Source organism: Mytilus galloprovincialis, chromosome 4 (assembly GCF_965363235.1).
Source record: "Mytilus galloprovincialis chromosome 4, xbMytGall1.hap1.1, whole genome shotgun sequence".
Lineage (NCBI taxonomy): Eukaryota > Metazoa > Mollusca > Bivalvia > Mytilida > Mytilidae > Mytilus > Mytilus galloprovincialis.
Window position 1 is genome coordinate 22,556,246 of NC_134841.1, and position 14,246 is coordinate 22,570,491.

The following is a 14,246-nucleotide window of genomic DNA, read 5'->3' on the forward strand; positions in this document are numbered from 1 at the left end:
TGTTGAAACCACTTCTCTGCAATATTGATATTTTATAACAACTCTGCCCATGACCCATATAATTGATAATCATTCTTTAACCATATATCATAGTAAGCTAGTTTTTTTATTTTGCACTAACCCACCATCTTTCATGTCAAATTTCTGTCTCCATTTAAGTTTATGCCAATGCCCATTGAGCCATCATGGTATTAAACACAATTCCAAGTAATTATGCTGTTATAGTGGGTCACCATATATTCAACTTGGGTGGCATTATAGTTATTGAAATTTGTGTCAGATTAGAACAATGAACTAAACCTTTAGGAAAGGATCTCATAAATTAATATGGAGCCATAAGGTATGCGACTTCTGCCCGGTAACAAAAATAAACAAGCTTGAAAGGATACATGTCAAGCGGCAAAATTAATCACCAGAGATTACAAGTCAAGAGAGGATGGATACGTCTCCAAAATGCTTGCAAAACTGGAACTACAACAAGATCTCCAGACAAGGTCGAACAAGGCGTTGAAGCCAAAGTCAGTATTTATGTAAAACGTGGTTGAGGGGCTAATCCACGCTACTGAACCAGACGAATTCCTCGAAAAAGCATGTCCGAAGAGAACAATAACTGCCGAGAAATTTAAAGAATACCACGCAACAATTATTGTAGAAAAGCAAGTGAAGGCTAACTCTAACTGTGAGTGTATTGACATTCAACCAAGTAAAACACCGCTCGGGACTATTAAATTTTAATTATCGCTAGCCCGACCGCACTAGTAAGAAATATAACGTCCTTTCTATGTTATTTGAACATATTTGAAGTTTAGATTGACAAGTAAAAGATCGTCAAATTAATGTGTACAAACGTAACGAAGTCTAAACTATCGAGAATGATAATTATACATTAATCATGAGAAAGCGAAACAGAAACGTAAACCAGTCTCAATATTCTGGTAGTTCGATCTGTCTTATAACCAGTAGAAAGTGGACCAACACGGACACATTATATTTTCTTATAATAAAGGCAGTTGTTTGTAAAACGAAAAGACTATTAATTCCCCCCCCCCCCCCCCCCCCGATTAATTATATGTATTTATTAATGTTCTAACAATGTTTGAGTTCACTTCACATAATCAATAAAGTTATAAAAATAGATTTATGAGTATCTTAACAACATCGTTGGTACACTTCGATCTTTTTGGTAATAAGAAGGACCGGAGACCATGTGTCATCAGACGATTCATACGCACCGCGTTGGTATAACCGTATTACTAATTTCCGGTTATTCAAAACTTCGTAAATCTGGATAAAGACCAGAATCTATCCAATGGATGTCAAGATGATTCCGATTAATACTTTTTTAATGGTTGTTTAGTTAAAATGGCAAGAAAGGCTGACATTATTTAGGATAACTATTTTGTCTGGCGATTGCTGATCATTGGTGTGTGAAAAGTCCAGAACCATGTCAAAACGGATCTATTTGTTTATTACGTACATAAAAGCGAAAGCTTGAATAAATATGAAAAATATAACAAAGAGAAAGCTCAAAAATACCATTTAATAACAATAAACATATGAACAGGTCAAAATGTTTTATTGTAAACTAGTTCCCGGTTGATTACTACGCAATAATGATAATACAAGCAGATTCCAGTTTGTATGTAAAATAGTAAATACGAAACCAAACGCGGTAGGCAAAGAAATGTAATGGAAAGTAAATACGAAAACAAGCGCGGTAGACAGAGAAATGTAATGGAAGTTCAGGTCAATAGTATCGGAAATATGCCGCTGAAAGCTTCATTTTCCAAAAAGGAGCATATCATCGTGTGTGTCCTGTACGAGAATAAAGGGTAAATGATAAATAATGGGGAAATTATGGTCGATTGTCGAACGTTAATGCATATATGATAATAGATTGTCTACGATAATTTCGTAAATTTATGTGGTTCCTGCGTGCCATATTACTATAAAGGGTTAATATGTATCAAAGGTATCATGCTTATAATTTGATACACCAGACGCGCGTTCCGTCTACATATGACTCATCAGTGACGCTCAGTTAAAAAAAGTTAGAAAACCAAACAAGTATAACTTAGAACACTTGAGGACCCAAATTCCAAAATGTTGTTCCAAATAGGGCTAAGGTAATCTATGTCTGGGATAAGAAGATCCTTAATAGTTTGAATAACTCCTACTTTTGCAAACAGTTAATTTATAAAAATGATCATATAATTGATATTAATGTCAACACCGAAGTGCTGACTACTTGGCTAGTGATGAATATGGAATCCCTCCTTCGTGAATATGAAATCACGCTTTTAAAAAATGATTCTTTACGATAATGCCAATTTGAAGTAAAAAATTACAAAAAATACACAATAACGATAAGAGACTTGATTGTTTCAAGTATCCATATCTTATATAAGGTACAAGCTAAATTGTGTCCATCATCCTAAAGAGAATAAAAACTTCTACATTTATATCTTATTATTCTAAAAGCAGCTACTGACAAAGTAAACAATCGTTTACTTAAATGAGAAAAAAGATATAATAAAAATGTCACCGCCTATGAAATATTTACATGTCATTTACAGGTCGTCATTAAGATGCTTTAGATGACTATACTTCCGTACGACGAGTCATACGAACTCTTTAAAAAGAAAAGTCTGATTATATCAGAAGCATAACGCATTAATGTACTAGACAAATATAGATGGAATTTTTGAAATCTTCATTGCGATTTTAACCCAACAAAACAACCATTAAAAGAGTCATTTCTTTACTAACTATAGTTTACTAGACATTTACAGTTACTGTAATGCAATATTCTATTTGTAATGATGTAAGTCGTTGGACAAAAGTGAGTTCCCACTCAAAAAAAGTCCTATCATTTCAAATAAAATCGATAGTTTTCAAAACATTATTACCAAGTTACCCTAAAAAATAAAACTACAGACATTTCTGCATCTTATGGTATCTATTTTATAAAAATCGCTCATAGATTGACTTGCATTGGTTATAAGTTTTTGAAAAATTTCGATTTTGGGTGAAATGGTAGGACATTTTTTGAGTGGGAACTCACTTTTTTCCTATGACTGTAGTTTATATTTAAATATTATAATGAAAGGAGGTTGAAGGCTTATTTAATTCGAGTAGCCTTTTTCTAATTCTTATTGTTTATCTACAATATAACAGTATTTAGATAACTTCACTCAAAGCAAGCATGCTATCACGAGATAAAAAAATCCCTGATGTACCAACGAGGAAAAACAAAAGCGAAAACACGTGCTGACAAAAAAATTATGTCGTCTTAAATTGAAATCGGGAAGCTATACCTTTCAAAAGTCTTCGTGCCATAATAACACACAGAGAGTTAAAAAAAACCACGAAAACCATTAAGACTCCTTTTGTTTTATTCGACTTAAAAAAAAAAACAACAGAGAAAGAGTATGACATAATAAATTCCTGAAATTAAAATCATTATTATACTTGTACACATAATTATCTTAATCAAATATCATCAATCGCACCGACAGATAACACGAATATCCCAAAAACTGGACAGTTCAATAGACGACATCAACCAGTAAATCAAACTTTACACACATATGCCTATTTCCCCTGATTTAATCATTGTGAAGTTTAACCATACATCACATTTCATAACAATAAGCACTTAATAACGAGCCACTTTTGAATAAAAAAAAAATAGTAACTGTGAAATAGAAAGAAGGGTAGACGGTGTCAGAATATAAATGTGTTCCTATTAATTTGAACAAAGAATGATCGGACAGCTCGGTAATGGACTCGCTATTTATCTCAGACATGATGGGAATAGTTTAAATCGATAAGGCGGGCTAAAAAATCTTCATGTTCCTTATATCTTTGTAACACTATATGTTATTTTTAACTTACATAAAGATAAATAAAACAGGAAAATATAATGTAAAAAGCAAAATCACAAAAATACTGAACTCCGAGGAAAGTTAAAAAAACGGAAAGTCCCTATCATGTGGCAAAATCAAATGATAAAACACATCAAACGAATAAACAAGAACTGCCATATTCCTGACTTGGTACAGGCATTTCTAAATGTGGAAAAAGGTGGATTAAATCTGGTTTTATAGCGCTAAACCTTTCACTTGTATGCCAGTCGCATCAAATTCCGTTATATTTACAACGATGCGTGAACAAAACAGAAATAATCGGTAGAATAGGCAAAATATGGTTACAGCAGTCATCACTCAATCTTAAAAACAAACAAACATTTATAAAAAAGCACAAAATGCATTGTACCTTGTAAAGACTTAACATCAATTCTCTGTAATAATAGACCAAATATGAAAAATTTTGGCCAGATTATTTTTTTTCGATTACTTTTTTTTAAGTTGAAATGGTCCAAACTAACAGTCAAATTAAAAAAAAAATCAATATAAAAAATCTGTATAGTCTGGTTGCCATGGAAACAACATGACATCATATGTATATATTAGTATAGCAAGGAGAAATGGCTAACATCGTATTTTATGGTAAAAATGAGATAAAGCATAACATTTTTTGTTATTTTCATGGGTATAAGAGAAGAATTCAATCATTTAAACTGCTAACTGACAAATTTTTCGAATAAAAACAGTTTTTTGGTTCAAAAGGGGGTCCATGATTTTTCCCGATTTTTGTCATTTTTTACATCTGATTTTAACGAAAACGCAGAAATCCTCACATAAAGGACTATAAAATATAAAATTATGGATGTTTTGTGAACAAAATGCTGCAAAAAAATTCTTGGGTAAATGTTGCAGAAAGTTGCCAAAAGAGGAATACTAGTCATTGTAATTTACCCTGAAATTCCCCTTTTTTTAGGTTCTATTTGTAAATAAATATTTTTCATATGAATATTTTCATGATAAAATAGGCCTTTCTTATGAAAAAAACTATTTTTTAGATGTATTGAGGGTAAATATATCATATAACATATTCCAGCAATTGAAAATTTCATGCTCAAACTAATTTGGATGTAATTTCGAAAAATGAGTTATTTCCCCTTTTTGAAAATCTTCGTCCGTCGTCAACTTTTACAAAAATCTTCTCCTCTGAAACTACTTGGCAACAATCATTATTGGGGTATCTAGTTTAAAAAATGTGTCCGCTAACCCGGCCAACCAACCAAGATGGCCGCCATGGCTTAAAATAGAACATAGGTGTTAAATGCAGTTTTTGGCTCATAACACAAAAACCAAAGCATTTAGAGCAAATCTGACATGGGGTAAAATTGTTAATCAGGTCAAGATTTATCTGCCCTGAATTTTCAGATGAATCGGACAACCTGTTGTTGGGTTGATGCCCCTGAATTGGTAATTTTAAGGAAATTTTGCTGTTTTTGGTTATTATCTTGAATATTATTATAGATAGAGATAAACTGTAAACAGCAATAATGTTCAGCAAAGTAAGATTTACAAATAATTCAACAAGACCGAAATGGTCAGTTGACCCCTTTAGGAGTTATTGCCCTTATAGTCAATTTTTAACATATTTTCGTAAATCTTAGTAATCTTTTACAAAAATCTTCTCCTCTGAAACTACTAGCAAAAATTAATCTAAACTTGGCCACAATCATCTTTGGGATATTTAGTTTAAAAAATGTGTCCGGTGACACGGCCATCTTACTAAGATGACCGCCACGGCTAAAAATTGAACATAAAATGCAGATTTTGGCTTATAACTCAAAAACCAAAGAGGTTAAAGCAAATCTGACATGGGATAAAATTGTTTATCAGGTCAAGATCTATCTGCCTTGAAATTTTCAGATAAATCGGACAACCCGTTGTTGGGTTGCTGCACCTGAATTGGTAATTTTTAGGTAATTTTGCTGTTTTTGGTTATTATCTTGAATATTATTATAGATAGAGATAAACTGTAAACAGCAATAATGTACAGCAAAGTAAGACCTAAAACAAGTCAAAATGACACAAATGGTCAATTGACCCCCCTAAGGAGTTATTGTCCTTTATAGTCAATTTTTAGCAATTTTCATAAAATTTGTAAATTTTTACTAACATTTTCCATTGAAACTACTGGGCCAAGTTTATTATAGATAGAGATAATTGTAAGCAGTAAGAATGTTTAGTAAAGTAAGATGTACAAACACATCACCATCGATTTATATGTATACTTTATTATGTTTTGACCTGTTGTACACGTTTGTGTCTGAGGAAATAAAATATTTTGTACATTGTATTGTCTTGCCATCACCAAAACACAATTTTGTCATGAATCAATCTGCTTCCTTTGTTTGATATTCACAAAGACCAAGGTGAGCGACACAGGCTCTTTAGAAACTCTAGTTCTGAAACAATAGCATAACATCACAACATAGAAAAAGTGATACTTATTAAAATTAGCATCTGCCTAAAGTACACTTCATTCCAAAATTACGGTTTTTCAGCAAAGATGTAGTATTTTGTCCTCTAACCTTTACTTTAAATTGAATTGAAGAAAAAAAAAATACCAAGTTATATGTTCAGTTTTGATTCAAAAGAGTTTTTACATAATTACTCAAAGTAAACCCTGTAAAACAAATTGATTCTCAAAATCCCCAATTTTTAACATAAAACCCAAGGCCATAAATACAATAAACCTAGTGATGAACCCATTTTGTTTACCTCTGTATTTAAAGAAAATCATTTGTAGTATCCATACCAAAATTCTTTGATTTTAGTGCCTCTCTATTTCTAATTTTTTTGTGCAAAAAAAAAAAAAAAAAAAAAAAAAATTATGTCACTACCCACCCCCCCTCTTTTTTTAAGGTTTGCATTAAGGTTTTTTATTGTCAACCATAGGTCAGTCATTTGAACAAACATATTCAACAAACACGAACATAAATATAACATGTTAGTCGGTTTATATGGTAGAAATTGTCTGGTATGATTGCAAACATATAAAAAATTGACCTACATGAACAGTTTACACCCCTAATATGACCCAATTTGAATTATCCGCCATTGATTTAAAATATGTTTACCCAGAGATATTTTTTCATTAATGATTAGCTAAATACCTAATCTTTAAGTGTAGAAAGTCATGTTTTGGCTATATTTCTGCAAAAAAAATATTTTAGGGACCAAATTTGGTCGAATTTGACTCTTTTTGCTTAAGATCCACAGTACCTAAAATAGCTATTAGCTCTGACATTCTATACTGTATTTCACCGTATATGATTTACTTTAATAAATATATCTTTATAAAGCATATTCTGTTGTTCATTTAATGGTAAACTATTAAAAGCTATCTGACATAATAAATGAGCTGTTCATAATTGAAATTTGGTCATTTTGAGGTAAATTTTTCCTTGGTTGCTAAGGAAAATTATGTTCCTTAGCAACCGACAGTAAGGACTGGGATGATTAAGATTTTAATGTGATTTTTATGAATAATGCAACTAACTTTGATGTTAGAGGTAGTTTTTCTATCACATTATTTTTTTATGTGGTCAGCTGTTGGTTGATGCATACAGAGAATTGATGTTAAATCTTAAAAACTTTCCCATTTACAAAGGACAACGGTGTAACAGCACAACATTCAGAACATTTATAAAAATATCCCTGGAAAATGGCATAAGTATATCCGTACAAAGAACGAAATAGCTAACAGTATGAAAACACACAAAGTTTAACTACCTTTCTAATCGTAATTACTTAAATATAGATAATAATCAATTTCAGCTAATAAATCAACCATTTCTTTTCAAAGGAAGTATTATAGTGACGATATGAATTGTCCAAATGTATTTCGCCAGTACTCTAGTTATAACAAACTGTCAGTGTACATATTAAGACTATCGGTCTTTGAAAATACAATAAAAACATTGTAAGGCAGTATTGCTTTAATATTTTACATAGCCTTACTTTCCAAAACCAGTCTTGCATGGACAATCAATTATAAATGTCGATTTTAAAAGATTAAAATTTTCTTCATTTTGCCTCTATTGCACTTAATTCCTGAAGAATGACCTCAAGAAATATCAATAACAAGATGATAGTAAACACAGTTAGAGGTAAAACGTAAAACGAGGAAGTGTAAAACATGTTGGAATGTCAATTATAAAACCACTAATTAATAATGAATAAATTAGTATCAATGTCTACAGATATCGCTCCTATGTCTTTGACCTAGGACTTTAATAGTAACACTACATATGCAAATCCTTGCTTTAAATACGCATATGTTTTGAATAACGCTTAAATCTTATGTAACACAAAGCCAGTTGATGATTACAATGAATTCCCAATTAAATAATGGCTGTATTTTAAATACAGTTTCTGATACACAAATATTGGAAAAAGTTATATACTTTTCAAATATGATTAACATTGATTTGTATAAACGGAAAATAACCTGAAACAAAACTATCAAACATTTCAATAATTATCTATATACGAAAAGCAATTCGAATGTCCAGAGAGTCAGCAACATCGACAAAGACGATTTATGGTTTTACTAGAAAACACAAACAATGAACAATTTCAATGTAAAATTAATGAATCCACCCAGGCGAGCAGCAATTTGCAAAGAACTGGCAAAAAAAATTAGATAACAAAACAATACCAAACTTCGAGACAAATTCAAAACGGAAGTCTCAAATGAAATGGCAAAATCAATAGCTCAAACACATCCAGCATGACTGCTTGGAAGCTGTACATAAACTATCCTCAAAATAATGTTACAGATAAATTAACTTAAAGTGGCCACACAACACCGAATGACCATGAATTTTTACCTTATTTTTGTCTTCATGTACTACTTATTATACTAACACAACACACAAAATTATGCACTCACCAATAGCCTGTCACAAATACTTAATATCAAATTATACCCACTGGTAGAAGACCAAGTTGCATACCTGCCGTACCTATCTATAACACGAAAAGTAAATATTTTTCCTCAATAGGAGACATAAAATTAAATCCTGGGCCAAACACCGAAACTGTACACCTCTGTGGATCATGCGAGCGTCCAGTAAAATGGAGCTGTCGAAGAGTATGCTGCGATGGATGTAACATCTGACACATTTTACAAAAGACTATGAACCTCTGGAGTAATCCCATGTACAGTGGATTTGCTGTCAATGCGATAGGACACACCTAAGCTCATTCACCTTTAGAAGCTATGAACAAAGAACATCAAATATATACTATAACAATAACGGGAATTGACTCGACATCAACTGTCTTCAGCCCGCCAAAGTCAAGCAAACCAAAAAGAGCGGAAACATATGATCAAATATCAAAATTGGACTGTCAATTAACCAAAGGCAATCAAGGAATAGTAGATTGACTATCAAGGAATAGTAACAATTCATTAGAAATACAAAAGAAAACAAACCTCCGTATTAGGACAATGAGCTGTTGGGGCATTAAAGATAAACAAAGAGTTTGAAACAGCACTCCACTGTCTAAAACCAGACTTAGTGTTCGCCACCGAATCATGGCTTATTGGAGTAAAACCAGAATCAAATCCCACGAAGATGATAGGATGTCAAGCAGAATATTTTCATTTTAAATCAGTGACATTGGTAGAACAAGCGTCATTAATCCCTGATGCAGAAATTGAATGGGAATAAAAGTTTAAGACAATACAGACTTGCTGGATAAATCTATGTGTAAGCCACAATGATATAAAAATCATCTGAAAGAATTGTAAATTGTAAAAATCACAAGAGAAGGCTAGGACCAATGTCATAAATTCTATAAATAACCTAACATAAATGCACACTGTTCAAACCCGAGGAGGAAACTTCCTAGATAGTGCTGGTATTCGTACATAAATAAGGCTGCTAGTTTTCCTGATTGGATTTTTTTTTAAATTGATCATTTTGATCCTTTTATAGCTATGTTGTTTGGGCTTTGATCATTGATGTTATGTGTAATTTAGTCTTATTTGGGCAGTTGTCTCATTTGACAATCATACCAAATCTTCTTATATTTATATGTAGTAAAATCACCAAATAACGTCCCAGGTATATCAGACTACGATATCATCAACCAGGAAACTAAAGTTCACCACAAAAACAAGTCTGCTATATATATAAAATAAGGGGAAAATGTACCAAAAAATGTACCAATAAATTCAATCGGAATGTCCTTAATCTAATGGCAAATCAAATGACAAAACATATCAAACGAATGGACAACAACTGTCATATTCCTGACTTGGTACAGGCATTTTCTAATGTAGAAAATGGTGGATTGAACCAGGTTCAATATTGACTTATAATCCAATAGGTTGGCTAGAATAGTTATCAAAGGTACCAGGATCATAATTTAGTACGCCAGACGCGAGTTTCGTCTACATAAGTCTCATCAGTGAAGCTCATATCAAAATATTAATAAAGCCAAACAAGTACAAAGTTGAAGAGCATTGAGGATTCAAAATTCCAAATAGTTGTGATAAATACGGCTAAGGTAATCTATGACTGGGATAAGACCAATGGCAGTCTTGACTTTTCTGATCTGGCATTAAAACCCATGTAAATGAGGGTATTTATTTGGTTGTATGTATAAATACAGTCTCATCAGGTTCAAATTGGGTATAAAGAGCCGACTCATTGTGCAGGGAGAGATCACCCAACACACTCTGAAAGATGAAGATCTCTTGTAATACTTTTCAAGAGGCCTGTTTGCAAGACTAACAAGCTTCCCATTCTCTTCATCAGCATTCTAATTTTTTAATACTTCATCCCTATCACTTTGTATTTAAAATTTTGAGCTGTTTATGTTATAACAGGTCGTTTGAGATGTTGAGTCAGAAATATAGATTCACTTGTATGATATGTTTAATATTGAGCGTATGATTTATTGTTATTGTTTTTGTAAGTCCTGAAAAGGTATAATATATTTGCATCTGGACTTTGAATAAATATCCTAAATGAATCTAACCATGTAAATATTAAGGGTTTTTTGTTTTTATAGGTATAAAAGGATATCAAGATGAAGAATCTTAGTAAATTGCCTATCGAATGTATATTAACAAATTTGTATTTACTGTTTTGGACATTAAACAATCAGTCAGTTTTCTTATTTACAAATGTTGGCTTTGTTGTCATTTTTCCATAAAGGGCAAAGTGAGAAAACAATCTTACATGGCAAAAAAAATGCAAAGTCATGTGACGCACCTGTCTACAGATCTCATTGTGTAAATTTCTTTTAAAATTCACAAAAAAAAAAAAAAAAAAAAAAAAAAAAAAACAAGTGTCTTTATAAATCCTTTTGATTCCATACGGATTTGAGAAAGTATACTTGAGTATTGTTGTGGGACATTAAAAGATTTTAATTTTAGTTTAAATATATATATAAATTCCCTATTTTTATTTGAAATTTTATTTCCTAGTTATTTACCACTGGATAGTAAGCAAACCAATAACCAATCAATTAATCCTAGTTTTTGACGATAGACGTCCAAGAACTCTGAATGACTAATCAGAAAATCATCAAATTATAAAGGTAAGTATTATTTATCAATCTTAAATTTTGTAAAACAATTGTAGAAATTATTTTAGACTAACAATAGACGTGTGTTCTAATGCACTAAAAGTGGTATACCACAGCACTCCAATTTAGAATGTTGTTTGAACAAAAAAGGGAAAATACTGTATATGTTTTAAGAAAATTACCATGCGTAGGAAATATTGAGTCCATAAAAAATATCCGATTATATTTAGATTAGAGAGGTGCTCATGTAGAAAACATGTATATTTTAAAAATTTAGTAGAATTATGCCTTGTCTCATGTTGCCAGTTCAAAATTTTCTTAAATGTCAAACAAAGTCTTCCAATAATAAAGGTTTTAAAGTATATTTTCTATGCATTCATTTTACTCCTATATTACATTTTTTAAGTCATATATTTTCTGAACTGTAATAGACATGAATAGAAATCTTAAATCGAAAGATCTGTACTGCTTTTCAAGAAATTATCAGACTGCACTATTGGATTAACAACTTGGCCTACAAAAAAACATGAGGTAACCTAAGAACACTGTGCAGGGCTAGATAAAATAATATTTGCAACTTAAAAACCAAGTTTTAGATGAGTCAATTAACTTCATAAATGCTTATCTCTGTTTTAAAAAGTTAACAAATCATTCCTTGTTATTAAATAAATCTGCAAATCATTGTTTTCTTTTTTGCAGATTAAAACATTTAAATATTAAAGTTACTCATCAAATACAAATAAACTCATCATAGATACCAGGACTAAATTTTGTAAATACGCCAAGGGTAAACACCTGGTATTTTTGTGTATTTTTCTGTGCATTATCCAGAATTGAAGAAAATCTGAAAAACAAGATTTTAAGTGAATAATGTGATTTTTGTTTGTAAGAAATCGCATTTCCACAACTAGTGTCATTTAAAATGACAGCTTCCTTACAGACAGGGAGATTGATATGTATTTATTAGTCGTTATCCAATATGAGTTGTCCATACAAAATACCTATATTAACATTGCTTTAAACACATCAGGTCCTTAAATTTTTGCAATACTGTTTACACTCTAACAAATTTCAAGTCTGCTAGAATATATTGATTTGTTAAAATGTATTTATGAGCCTAGGAATATTTTATTAATAAAACCTTTTTATATTTTAGAAGGAAGCTAAAAAATATCACCCTGAAATTCTTGGAAACTCTTTAAACTAAGAATATATCCTACCTAACTGAATTCTAAAGCTATTTGAAAAGTGTTTTCTGACAACAATTCAATGACTCCTTTTTGAATACATCTTCATATCATGTACAAGATGACATTCTCTCACTAAATAATTCAAATTTGGTGCCTATAATAGATACATATATCCAATCTAACTTTAGATTAGGGATATAAGAGGTGCAGTTTAGTTAAGTAATAAATGATGAATGCTATACTTTATTGTAGTTTTAACATGGATATGCATTATATTCATGATTATTTTTGTGCGAGCGAAAGTGAGGGCTAAAATCCCACGAATATAATGCATATACCCATGTTAAAACTACAATAAAGTATAGCTTGCATCAATTATTTTGATTCTGATTAGGGCAAGTAAGGTAATTTCTATGTCTGATGTGTATTAGTGTAGAGTATGTGTGTAGGCACTTCCATAAACCTCCCTTTTTTCTTTGTAGACAATCAGAAGACTGACAATGTGTTTTTTCAGAGGGAGGGGTTTTGAACAGCTAGCATGTACATTGTCGTATCTACATTGTAGGTCAAATATGTCATTGTGAATAAACATATTTAATTCATAATATAACAAATGTGCATCATTTAAGAGTTTGAAAGTGTTTTAAGTTCATGAAATATATTAAATGCATGCCAATTTGATAAAATTGTTTTTCTCCAGTAGTCAAATTAGGCATGTGCAAACAAATTTTATTGGATTTCGACCATGGGTTTATTAACAAAGAGAAAGAAGCCTGTCATATTACAATCTGCATCATATCTTGACTTACATCTAGAAATCAACAAATATGGTAGGTTGAAAACAAAACTGTACAACAGAGATGAATTAAGCTTCCCAATTGTGAACTTTTCATTTCTATGTAGTAACATTCCAGCAGCGCCTGCATACAGAGTATTTACCTCAAAGTTAATATAATATTTCAGATATTGTAGTTCCTTTCCTTTCCTTGATAGAGGGATTGCTGCTCACAAGGTAGCTATTAAACCAAGGTTTTAGGTGGTGAATTTGAAATGATCCTTTCTTATAAACACCATCACAAGATGGTTGACTGTTATGGAATATCTGTTTTACAGATGATGATGAATATGTTGCAAATGTCGTATCTTATCCATGAAAGTGACTTACCAAATAAGACTTATTTCCGAGTTTGTACTAACAGGAGGAACACAATGGGTACCACATTTGGAGCAGGATCTGTTGACCTTTCCCTTGGACCTGAAATAACTCCACCATTGTTTGTCTTTTTCTTTTTTTAGCCATGGCATTGTCAGTTTATATTTGACTTGGGAGTTTAAACATTCCCTTTGATATTTGCCTCTTTGTTTTAATGGAATTTAGATTCTGTATATATATAGCTAAAAATTGTAGTCAACAGGGTTAAGGTGGTACCCAACACTTTCACTAAAATAAATTTGGCTCGTTTAATTTTCATAAAATTTTTACAAAGTATTTACTTTGACTCTTTGACAAAAATATAAAAAAAACAAAAAATTTGAACCAACTGTTTAATCAGAAAAATTACACTGGTTATACAGCAGTTTGACAAAC